The following is a 12,803-nucleotide window of genomic DNA, read 5'->3' as shown; positions in this document are numbered from 1 at the left end:
CAGACTGCAGCGGTTCAAGAAGACGGCTCACCACCACCTTCTCAAGGGCAACTAGGGATGGGCAATAAATGCTGGCATTGCCAGCGATGCCCTGATACCATTAAAGAAACGAATTAAAAAAGAACAAATCTGATGTTTCCCTCCCTAACCCAGGGGCATTGAAGCAAACTCTAGCATCCCTACTGCTACCTAGGCTGAAATCACGAACTCAGCACAAACTGAGGAACAAATCTAGAACCTTCTTAGTCTACAGTGCTCAGCTACCCGCTGCCTTAAATGGCTGAGCTCTTGTGGAAAGCAATTGAATTCACTTTTCAATAAATGTCATTCCTTGTTTGAGAGATCACTAGAAGATGGAATATGAAACATATGAACATATGAATGTACGATCAAAAAAAATATTCAGTCCAGCTTGTTGAACAGCTTTTCAGTATTCAAATGGTTACTTGATATAGCTGAGCCAAATTAGATTTGGGACAAGGTGTCCTCTACCCCTGCTCTCTCCTTTACACACACTTGTACATGATCTCATTCGTCTATGTTCTTTCCTTGCAATTCTTTACTTCCCCATATTCTAACATTGCTTTGACTTGATCCTCATTACCACATACTCTCACTAGCCCACTCACTCTCCTCCCCAGATATTCACTGACCGTATGGTTTCATCTTCTGTAATCCCTTGGTACATGCTTACTTATGTTAATGTTGCCCATTTCTTACACTCTCCCCACTGTGTTCACTGCCCTGAGTTGCCTAATTTCTTGTTCCTTTTTTCCTCATTTACTCACTTTTCTGCATTCACGTTTATGAGTTTTCCTGTTTACTTTTGATCCCATAGAGTTCTCTTGCTGGCTTCCCTGGATGTTTTCTTTCCTGTGCTCTCCTTCTCTTCCTCTCCATTACACTTCTAGATTCCCCAGTCCCCTACAAACCCCGTTCTCTACTGTACACCCTATTTTCTTTTAGACTATTCCTAGTTTCCCTCTGAAATTATAACTTGTACAAGCACAACAAGTGGTTTGCTTGTGGCTTCATGTACAAAAGCTTCCTATGATATACAGCAATACAAATTGCACAAAATACAAATGAACCTCATATAATACAAGTGCTGGATGGTTGCCAACTGATCTTGCACCTGTAACCGAATAACATTTCTGTAGTATTGATTTGAGTCAGTAGAGCTATGTAGTGCTGTTAGGGTTAGAAAGGGAGTCATTCTATGTATCAACATAATGCATTACAGAGCGGCAGAATGTTTTTTTTATTCATTTATGGGATGTGGGCATCGCTGGCAAGGCCAGAATTAATTGCCCATCCCTAATTGCCCTCGAGAAGGTGCTGCCTTCTTGAACCGCTGCAGTCCGTGTGGTGATGGTACTCCCACAGTGCTGTTAGGTAGGGAGTTCCAGGATTTTCATCCAGCGACGATGAAGGATCGGCGATATACTTCTATGTCAGGATGGTGTGTGACTTGGAGGGGAACTTGGAGGTGGTGATGTTCCCATGTGCCTGCTGCCCTTGTCCTTCTAGGTGGAAAAGGTCGCAGGTTTGGGAGGTGCTGCCGAAGGAGCCTTGGCGAGTTGCTGCAGTGCATCTTGTAGATGGTACACACTGCAGCCATGGTACGCCGGTGGTGGAGGGAGTGAATGTTTAAGATGGTGGATGGGGTGCCAATCAAGCGGGCTGCTTTGTCCTGGATGGTGTCGAGCTTCTTGAGTGTTGTTGGAGCTGCACTCATCCAGGTAAATGGAGAGTCTTCCATCACACTCCTTACTTGTGCCTTGTAAATGGTGAAAAGGTTTGGGGAGTCAGGAGGTGAAACATTCGCCACAGAATACCTAGCCTCTGACCTACTCTTGTTGCCACTGTATTTATGTGGCTGGTCCAGTTAAGTTTCTGGTCAATGGTGATCCCCAGGATGTTGATAGTGGGGGATTCGGCGATGGTAATGCCGTTGAATGTCAAGGGGCGGTGGTTAGACTCTCGCTTGTTAAAGATAGTAATTGCCTGGCACTTCTGTGGAGCAAATGTTACCTGCCACTTATCAGCCCAAGTTTGAACGTCGTCCAGGGCTTGTTGTATTCGGGCATGGACTGCTTCATTATCTGAGGAGTTGTGAATGGCACTGAACACTGTGCAGTCATCAGCGAACATCCCCATTTCTGACCTTATATTGGAGGGAAGGTCATTGGTGAAGCAGCTGAAGATGGTTGGGCCTAGGACACTGTCCTGAGGAACTACTGCAGCAATGTCCTGGGACTGTGATGATTGACCTTCAACCACCACAACCATCTTCCTGTGCGCTAGGTATGACTCCAGCCAGTGAGTGCTCACATCCATAATTCTCTACCCACTGAGTTCCTCATCTCAGCTGGGGTGTGGAGGTGATAGCGAGCGAAGGCCACGGAATGGGAAAATGATTTGACCTCATCTATTTTAGTGCACTTACCAGAAGGTCATTGGTAGTTGTCTGGAAATGTGTTGCCTGCCTGGCATCTCAGCCAAGGTGCATAACATGAGTGGAGAGGTAACTTCAAAATATATATAAAAGCACACATCTTTGGCTTATTATTGCTCAAAAACACCATAAAGAGACATTTAATTATGTCTTTAGTGCTTGTAATGACTTCTAGAGCAGGTAGTTTATAGAGCACTTGGTGCAGTGTTATCATTGAATCCAGTATAATTTGTAAGAGGATTATGATACACTTAACTTAATCTGAAATTAAGGCACCTTTTCCAACAATTAGATTTTAGTATTGAAATGAGATGTGATTGAAGTAATTATAGACAGAGGTGCTCTTACTAAACTGCAGCTAAGCTCTTCAATCCATAGAAATAACTCAAAGGTTGAATTCATCTTCAAAACCCATTTATATATAGCCTTTAAATCTTCATGGGCGGTATGGTAGAAATTCACAATATCTTCTGTACCAAATAATTTCTGTATTTCCAGCTCACTCTGACATTTCCCACCATTTGTGGCATGTTCGATATATTTTCATCAATTTCTTCTACCTTCTACTTAGTTAAGGAAGATTACTATGAGGAAGAATAATGACCCTGTAGTAATCATGATCAATGGGGATTCGCCTGGAGAGTTCTACTATGGCATAAAATAATCTTTTTCACTTGTAACATTTGACTAAGCTTCATTTGCAGGACTCCTCTATAGAATCCTCTTTCTAATGCAATTGAGAAGATCTTAGGGGTGTAAATTGGGCAGGTAAGCAGCTAAAACTGGCCGAGTGGCTTGCCCGCTAATGTCCCGCCTGGATCCCACTGGCTTCAATTTTAACCTGCTCTTCTGATCAAGCGGCAAAGGCACCCACCTGCTGCCAGCGGGTGTTTTTAAAAAAATATGCAGATCAGGGTCCGATGATGTCATCGGGGCCCTGGCTGCAATTTTAACTGTGGCCTGAGTGCGGAAGCCGTTGTGGCTTCCCCATCAGATGAAGACAGCGAGAAGAGGATTCAGGACCAGAAAAGGCTATTTTGGGTACTTTTTTTTCCTTTCCTTTTGGGGCCAGGAAGAGCAAGAGTGCTCAACCATGGCCCACAGGCAAAACTAGGCCTCCCCTACCTGGGCTAACCCCCCTTCCCTCCTGCAAGACCCTCCGGAAAGCCCCTTCTCACGACTTACCTTCTTGCTGGCATACCTTCCTTCGGTGCCTGTTGCTACCTAAACCTCCGCTCCTGCGGGTTCAGGCAGGCAGCTGATGAGGCCCCGCAGTTAAATTCATGCTGCCATGGCCGGGTGGTTTAGTACTTGCCCCACCCACCCAGCCTACCCAAATCCCGGTCTGAAACGGATCAACTCTAAGCTTCAGGGGAGAACCTGACAAAAGATTGTACCTGAAACATTATCTTTTTTCTTTTTTCCACAGACACTGACTGATTTTCCATCACCTGCAGTATTTTGTTTTTCTCTCTTTGGCTTATATATTAGCTTTCAGACTAGTGTTCATAGCTGGATAGGAAACCAAGGGCTTGGTCTCTGAGCCTTTGTAGCTCTCTGTGTCCAGCCAATCAAAAATCAACCCACCCCCCCTGCCCAGATGAGGGTTCCCTGGAAACTACCCTTTGGTGGTACTCTATTTAATAGGCTATCCTATGTTTACTGGGAAGTCTAAACAAATCACCATTGTTCTATGCAGATGCTTTGTCTGATTCTAATCCACATTTCCCAGAAGCTATGGGGGCAATTTTTTGACTGGGGGCGCGTTGGAGGCGGGACTGCTGCTTGTCGGGTTGATGTCCCGCCTCCATCGATTTGTGGCCAACCTACATGATTTTCCCTTGATTGACCTTGTTAAGCCCGCCCAGCGGGCTTAGCAGGCCAATTAAGGGAAAGCCGGTTGCAAAGCACATCAACGAATGACGTTTCATCTGTCAAAAATTTTTGACAGATGAATTGTCATCATTTGACAGCTCTGTGAAGCTGTCAAACACTGACATTCTCTGCAGTTTGATGAGGTCTTGCATACAAGACCTCATCAATCTTCTTTCTTTTACAGAATTGAGATGGTTGTTGCATCTGAGAATATACATAAAGGCCATCTCTCATCTGCAACACGGAGGTGTGAGACTCTCTGTATACAAACCGACTGAAGCCTGCAGGAAGAAACAAAGGTAAGTACACACCTCAGATACTCACCTCTCCACTCTTGCACCCATCACTTACCTTCACACCACACTTTTGCACCTTGCTGACCCCTGCAGGCCCACTACCTGCTTCGCTGAGCTGGTGGGTTTTGGAGCCTTCGGGAAGCCCGCACTTGTGAGGGCAAAAAGGGAATAACCCTATTTTCTGCCTGTTAACAGCCTATTAACAGGCAGTTAATAGGCTTTAATCCCTTCCCGTCTCCACCCGGCGTGGGATGGCTACCCGCCTCCTGGGAAGATGGCACAGAGGCGGGTTAGGGGAGGGTTGGGCACCCGCCCCCAAATATAAATTACACCAAAATCCTACCATGGTCAAATAGTCAGAAATCCTGGACCGTAGCAATTATTTACACTTAAATCTATTCGTACCCTTAGCACAGCAGTGAATCAATATTCTATCCTACAAGTCCCCAACAATATATTCTGTTTCTGTCCTGCTCCTCCATATATCATTAAATCTGGAGACGAGGGGAATTTTATTTTGTGATGATACAGGTAAGGGTTGTCACTGCTGGGAAATGGAATACTTTTACACAAATCTACCAAGTGTCTGCATCAAGCACACTCAGGTCAGGTATAAAAGTAAAGCTGCAAATGCTCTTTTCTGACAATGTAAGAAAGACGTGCATTTCTATATCGTCTTTCACAACCTCAGGACGTCCCAAAGCGCCTTACAGCCAATGAAGTACTTTTTGAAGTGTCGTCACTGTTATAATGTAGGAAACGTGGCAACCAATTTGCACACAGCAAGCTCTCACAAACAGCAACGTGATAATGACCAGATAATCTGTTTTTGGTGATGTTGATTGAGGGATAAATATTGGTGAAGAAAACCCTGCTTTTCTTTGAAATAGTGCCATGGGATCTTTTACATCCACCTAAGAGGGCAGACCGAGCCTCAGTTTAATGTCTCATCCAAAAGACAGCACCTCTGCTAGTGCAGGACTCCCTCAGTGTGATGAAATAACTGTGTTCTGACATTTGTACTTGCACTTGTAATGTCTGGAATGTTCCACTAGGGGGAACCACTAATGCTCCTCCCTGGCCCCGCCCCTCTTCTGGTATGTTCTACCAAGGGCTCGGTCGATGATGGACTCTGTTAACTCTGCCATGATTCTTATTTAATAAAAGGCTTCAGTCTTAAGCTTTAACTTCGGATTCGGGCAGTTATTTGGCACATCACTCAGTACTCTACTGGAGTGTCAGCCTAGATTTTTGTACTCAAGTCTCTGGAGTGAGACTTGAACTCGCAACCTTCTGACTCAGAAAGCGAGAGTGCTACCCACTGAGCCACAGCTGACACCTCAAACCTGTTTAGAAGAGTAGCGACTTTTATCCAGTCCATTTCAGCAGAGTTCAAGCTCAAAACACTGGATCATGTTCTAGGCTATAGAATCTAGGCTTTAGCTTTGCTTTGGTATACATTTATGGTGACACCAGTGTAAATGTGTGACCATGAGGCACTAAGAAAAAGGCAATCACCTTTGCTTGTATGCTTGTGTGCATGCATGGAGAAATTTGTTTGGAGGTCTGCCTTAATCAAAAAGGCATTTATTTTCCATTTGGTTCAAATCAGAAAGGAAAATGGAGTTTTGCAGACCAACTCAGGATCTATAAGAAAAATCTGTGGCAATTCCTGCGTAACGCTGCCAGAGTTACGGTAGTAGTAATGGCCCATAAATTAGGACAGAATATACCAGGTCCCAGCCTCATGGCGAAGATTCTGCATGGCCTTGTAAGGATGGAGCCTCCACCTGCCCCAAACAAGGCCACCAGCGTTTAAGAGGACAGGGCAAGGGGTCAGGATTTACATTGCCAAGTGTTCCAATGTCCCTGGCCTCACAGTACCAATGGGTCAGGTGTACCAGGCTGCAGAATAGTGCTTGTGCCCCTACCTGAGGGTACCAGCCAAGAGCATGGCCTAGATCCCTGAATATTTAAGATTGGTAAAAAATATTAAAGCGGCCTCCCCTACAAAGGAGGCTGAGGGGGCAATACTTTCTCCTCCCACCTTTTCCAGTACAAAACATCGCAGTTTACAGCCTTCACAGGCGGGTAAGCATCTGAGATGTGCATCAGATGCATGCCATTGGCATGCAAAGTAGGGCACCTCCCCCACCCTCAAAAAACCAGCCAGGGTCAGCAGCAGCGGTTCCCACCAGGCTCATTTGTACTTATACTGGGATGCACCCCCATGGGTTTTCAGTCTCAGTCTCTAAATTGTGGAATAGCTAGGATCCCAATGCATAGGTTGTGTTTTGTATACTGATAGACAGGCTAGATAAGTACATGACAGAGAAATGAATAGAAGGATATGTTGACAGGGTGAGATGAAGTAAGGTGGAGGAGGCTCATGTGAAGCATAAACACCAGCAAAGACCTGTTGGGCCAAATGGCCTGTTTCTGTGCTGTAAATTCTATGTAAACGTATGTGTTACCTGGTTTTGGGGGGAGGGGGTGTGCTCCAGGTACTCCTCCAACAATAAAGTTTGGTTGGACTTTCATACAAGACCTCTAAAGAACTAAATGCTGATATTCTTTTGATCATGTTTTGCAAACATAAAATTCCTCAGCAGTGCAGACTGAACATCTTGAAGCACTTTCTTTCTATAAACAACTTCCATGATGCCAGGCATCACACTAACGCAGAACACGTGTGTGTTTGCTTTTACTATGCGCTGGTATGTGTAAATTAGCAGGTCGGCGCTGAGCTATGTGAGTAGGGGAGTAATGTGACAAATTAGATAGCTGACAGACAAATTAACTGAGACAGATTCAGGGGGTAATGCAGATACAGTGCTATATTGTCAAGTGTCTAACTATTCATAATGTTTTGCACTTAAAATGCATAGACATAGAGGACGCTTCATAAGATGTATTCGGTAGTGCCAAAATGAATATTGGAAATTTGAGGGGTGAATTTCCTTAGGCCTTCTCCTGGTACTCCACTGTAACTTTGGCAGAAGTTCACTGGAAACCCATTTACATGCATTCCGCTGCGACAGAGCGGGAGAAACCCTGAAGGAATTCCTGGAGCATGTTTTATATTTTTAATAATAGGGCTACTAAAAAGAGGCCAGAATGTGATGCGTACATCAATAGACTCCTACAGACACCAGAAAATGAGGAAACAAAAACAAGATAGTGATGGAACCACTCATTTAGAAAGAAACAGAACAAAGGAAAGTGAGGGTAAAAACACGCACACACACACCACACACGAGTTCCCTTTGTTCTGTTCTTTTTAAAAATCCTGTTCATCTGTAATTTCTTCCAGTTCTGTTGAAGGCTTCACACCTGAAACTGTCTGTTCTCTCCACATATGCTGTCTGTCCTGCTGAGTGTTTCCAGCATTTTATGTTTTTGCTTCAGATTTCCAGCATCTGCAGTTTTTGGCTTTTAGTTTATAATGAAATAATGAGGATTGGGATTATCCCGTCAATGGGAGTCAGGACTAGCAACTGGCTTAAATTTTCCAGATATGAAGGCCTAGAAATTCACTTGCGTTTGCGCCCAATTAGGAGCGAAAGAGTGGGTTGCGCCGGAAGTTGCGTCGCGCCCGAAATTAGGTGGGCCCTAACATCGGCGTTAGCCGGTAGCGCTGCGCCGGCACCGATGACGTCATCGGTGTGCGCAGTGCCCCGGTACCGCCCGAAACCACGCCGATCCCCATCTTCAGTAGCGGCCGCCTCATCCGTGGCGGCCGCTAACAACATCGGGAGACCGGGTCCTTACAGCAGCCTTAGCGGGGCGCTTTAAGGTGGAGGTGCCGCCGGCCGCTTTTTCGGCGGCCGCCTGCCCGCACCTCCTTCCCCGGCCTCCTCCACCACCCCCCCCCCCCCCGCGGCATTGCCGGCTGGTTTCCGTGGAGCCCGGCACTTCTCCGTTGTGCCAGGCTCTTTTGCCAGCACTTGCAATCGGGGCTCCGGCCGTTGCAGGCACCTCCCCCTTAAGAGAAGGGGGAGGCCTGCAGTACAGCAGCCTGCCGCACCGCATCGGGTGGCGCAGCGGGACCGGCAGCGCTGAAATTCACTTTCAGCGCCCCAAGCGGGGCGGCCAAACCCTGGAACAGCGCCCGGTTCCGCTTTGGGGCGCTGAAAGTGAATATGGGGCGGGCACAACTGGCTCCGCGGCGGGCGCAAAATTTACGGCGCAAACGAGCTGGCGGGGCTATACCCAATTTCTAGGCCGAAGGGTTTACATTTCAATTGCATTTGATAAAGTCAATTCATATTTACACAGACTACCCTTTAAAGAGGATGGACCTAAAATTCCTGGAGCCACATCCTCCCACTACAATTACAGCGGAGCGGGATTTTTGTCTGCCAGTCTGCCCTAGTCCCAAATCCAAGGGACAGGGTCATTTGTATTTAGGGGGTGGATGCCGTCTCCAATGCTCCCTGGTGGTCACACAGGGGCCAAGAACTTCGAAGCAACAAGTTGTGGGGAAAGGAAGAGGTGGCTGTTGTGTCTGAAATACCAAGATTTTTTTTAAGCAAAGCATTATTTTACTGTTACTGTTTGGAAATCAGCATTTTGGGCCCTGCTTCTGCATAATGCTGGCATGCTTTGCATTGAGGGCAGAGGAGGCAGAACCGATGGGATTTCTGGCGGGTCACGTTATCCCACTCATGCTGCCCCCTCTTCTAGCATCAGCACGACAGGGAGGGGAACGAAGGAAGCACCTGCTTCCACATCAATCAGAATTTTTCTTCATTCAATAAAATAAGGACTGAGACGGAGCTAAACCGGGCCCCACCCCAAATCTCCCCTCCCCCCCCCGCCCCTAAAGTATGCTATTCTACCACATTTCCAGACCCAGGAACGTTAGGCACAATATGTATTTCAACAGGATATCCTCTCAAACTGGGTGCACAGTTACAGCCCTTTAAGAGAACATGCATTTACGCAGTTCAGCACATTAAAAAAACAGTTTCAGGCCTTGCTTTACAAAGATCGGAAACACCTGACCATAAAGGCAATGGGCCGGATCTTGCTGGAAAAATAATGGTGTGTTGACAACGCACACCGTTATTAATGTGCAAATAGGTCAGCAAATTCAGGGGATTAAGAGATATGGCGTGAGTTATGAATCTCCAGAACTTGCTGTTCGATTTACGCCACTCCGCCATTTGCTTCGCACAAACGTAATCTCACCCTTAGCCTCCCCATTAATTTTAAGTACTTACTGATTTTGCACATTAATTGCCCATTAAAAGTTAAGTGGTAATTAAGAGTGTAAGTACCTTTTTAACGATGTGACAATTGCTAATGCAATGTCAATCAACCTCTCGGGCCCCAAATGGGAACAATTTAAAGTGTTCAATCTCATTCCTGCATGTAGTCAATTGTTGGTAGAGATTTTTAAAATATCAATTATTTTTTTAACTTTTCCTTCCTGTCTCTTTTCTCTCTCTCTCTCTTAATCCAATCTTTCTTTCCCCTCTCTTTATTTCTTTTTCTGTACCTGATTTGACTCTAATTCACCCATTCACCCTCCTTCTCAGGTGTTCCTCTGTTTCTTTCGCAATCCTTAAATCTCATTGGTTAAGGAGATACATTGTTGGCCCTGCTGTTCACTGAGGTTCATTCACTGAGGTCCCAGATGCCCTGTTGCCCTCGCCACACCGTTATCAGCTCGCACTTCGAGCAAGTTATGGTGCAAAAAATATTCAGCTGAAGGGTGCAGAAAAAAGTCTAACTCCAGTCCAAGGTGCCAGTTCCAATGGCTAACGTGGACTGCAAGTGTGCTGTGGCCTTTTCGACGGTACCCCACTAACAACTTGTATGCATTACAATCAAACATGAAAAACAGCACAAATAAAGAGAATGCATGTTAACGGAAAGAGAAAAAACAAATTCTGGAAAGAAAGTGTGTCTCCCCTACACTCAGTATTTCCTCTCACTGACAGCAGGACATCATCAAGAGGAAGAACTCAGGGAACAACAATTATTCTGAATAACTAATGCACTATATCTCGAAGCCATTCCTGAGTGAAAATTCCAATTAAGCTTTTTAATTAGATACAAAATCAGTGTTCTTCAATACCATAAAAGCATTAGTCCTACCTTTGCAAAACTGCAGGGATATAAATCCTATGCTAATATGAACATATAGACATATATGGACTAATTGGATTTAATTTATATAAACAAATTAGTTTACTTTCCCCAATAATTTGAGTATCATAAACAGAAAAGTACATTAGCATTATGTTTAGGATAGTGTCCAAAGAGAATATAACATATCTGTCCTCTGTGTATAACAGTGTTTGGACATGTGTGGGTGTGTGGGTGTGTGTGTGTGTGTGTGGGGGGGGGGGGGTGGCAGGGAGGTGTTAGGGGGAGGGGAAAGAGATTGTCCGTAGGAGAAATATAAATGCATTAGAGGCTATGCATCAAATTAGCCTCATTTTAACTTCATAAAACAATGTCAAAGAGTGGCACAGAGGATCAAACACTGGTCACACTGAGCTGGACAGTGACAAATGGCAGGGCCAAAAGACCTGTCAGCAACATGAGGATGATGGGACAAGTTCGCAAGTACAACATATACAGCGTTAATCGTTTTCAACTGGTGCTGTACTGCATCACAACAGCAAACAAGTATTGAGTTAAGGTATTCCGGTTGAAAAATACAAAAAAAGCTACATGACTCAGGATGGTGGCTCCACAAGCACGCGAGTACTGGCGAAGATGGTTTTCGATGTTCATCTTCGCTTTGCATATTTATGCATATATTTTTATATTAAACATTGATATTATGGGTGGGGTGGGGGGGAGAAGGAGGAAGTTAATTCTCACAGAGAAATCATCTTACACAACGTAATGTGAAGCAGAACAGTGCCTTCCTTTTTGTTTCACCCCAGAGACTCACAGAAAAAATTAAAACCAGGCACAGCTACAAGCCGGCCCAGAGACATTTGAATTTCCTTCCCTTCCAAACAAACTAGAACCTCCTGAAGGGCCTCCTTAAAAGCTGAGAGTTGTTAAGCAGCAGCCTAAATTTAGAGCGACTCGATAGCAACAAGAAGTTCATAAGTTATCTTATGTATCTCCGCTTTAACTCTTTGATTCTCACAGGCAGCTGTTGCTTCTCAGCTATATACAGTTCACTATTTTAACTTGATTATAAACTCACTAATTGGGAACAGAGAACAAATCTTTAAGCCTTTGTCCTGGCAACAAAAAAGCACACAAACTGGAAAACAAAAAGGCAGACCGACAAAAGTGATTCACAAGGAGCAGGATACATAAAGTAACAGAATTTGTTTGTACCTTACCTTTCAGTCTTTTAATCTGACAAGAGGCAGCCTGGGTGTGTCAAGAATATCTAACAGTGAAGTGTGTTACCAACAACAGCATGTGGGCTGGACTGGGCTGGGCTGGGCTGGCAGGCAGACTCAGGATTTTCCAACAGCACATCCCCAGCCAAGTGCAACCACAGGCCTGAAGAATTTCCTGAGTCCTGTGTATAGCACAAGCAACTGCTGACTGAGAAATCATTCCGTGACTAAATTCTGCTCAAACCTGGCAGTTTGATTTACATCGCTTTGGTCGAGTTCCAAGAGGGCAGCTCAAGTGAAGGCATCCAGAGTTGATTGGAACCCTCTTTTGCTTCATGCAGAATTATTCTTTTTAAAAAAATGAACTCGATAATAAAATCCTTCATTATCATTCCAACTCTCAGCGGTCAGCTTTCTTACAACTTAGTTTTAAATAATTCAAGTCCCCTTGTTCTCATAGTGGGGAGGTTAGGAGATCACTTTAAACACGAGTAAACTATTAACAGTATTTCACAGGAAATTATTTGTCTATGGTTCATATTCTTAAATGGTTTGAATTATATTTTCAGAAATGTTGTCATTTCTGTGTGTCTCCTTGTTGTCCATTGCTCTTTCATCAATTCACTTCTGTTACAGTAAAGAGCTTAGAACATCTGAATTATTTTATTGTGATCAATGCTGATGAAAAGGAACAGACTCTGGGAAATATTTTCTATTATGTCCGTGTGTAATTGAGACACGGACTGCAGGAGTTGGTTATAACAGGTCTTTACTGAGTGGAGACAAACTGGAACTACTATGCAAAAGTTACTACACAGGCTTATATACAGGGGTGGTCACTACTGGTACTGC

At 44.7% G+C, this 12,803-nt stretch overlaps 1 protein-coding gene across 2 annotated transcripts in view; it reads right to left on the bottom strand.

Moving 5' to 3' along the window:
* The window catches only part of sgcd (sarcoglycan, delta (dystrophin-associated glycoprotein)), a 248,398-nt gene extending 236,237 nt beyond the window's left edge, over window positions 1-12,161 (bottom strand). The window contains exon 1 of one of the 2 annotated variants that reach the window (XM_085995767.1): window positions 11,944-12,161. The gene's annotated coding sequence lies outside the window, so the exon portion shown is untranslated. The remainder of the gene's footprint in view (window positions 1-11,943) is intronic. The other variant, XM_085995766.1, reaches the window with a different exon arrangement.
* Between the last annotated feature and the right edge of the window lie 642 nt (window positions 12,162-12,803).

The sequence above is a fragment of the Somniosus microcephalus genome, chromosome 8, assembly GCF_052327205.1.
Source record: "Somniosus microcephalus isolate GS21.2 chromosome 8, FLI_Smic_1.0, whole genome shotgun sequence".
Taxonomy (NCBI): Eukaryota; Metazoa; Chordata; class Chondrichthyes; order Squaliformes; family Somniosidae; genus Somniosus; species Somniosus microcephalus.
This window is presented reverse-complemented; position numbering and strand designations above follow the sequence as displayed.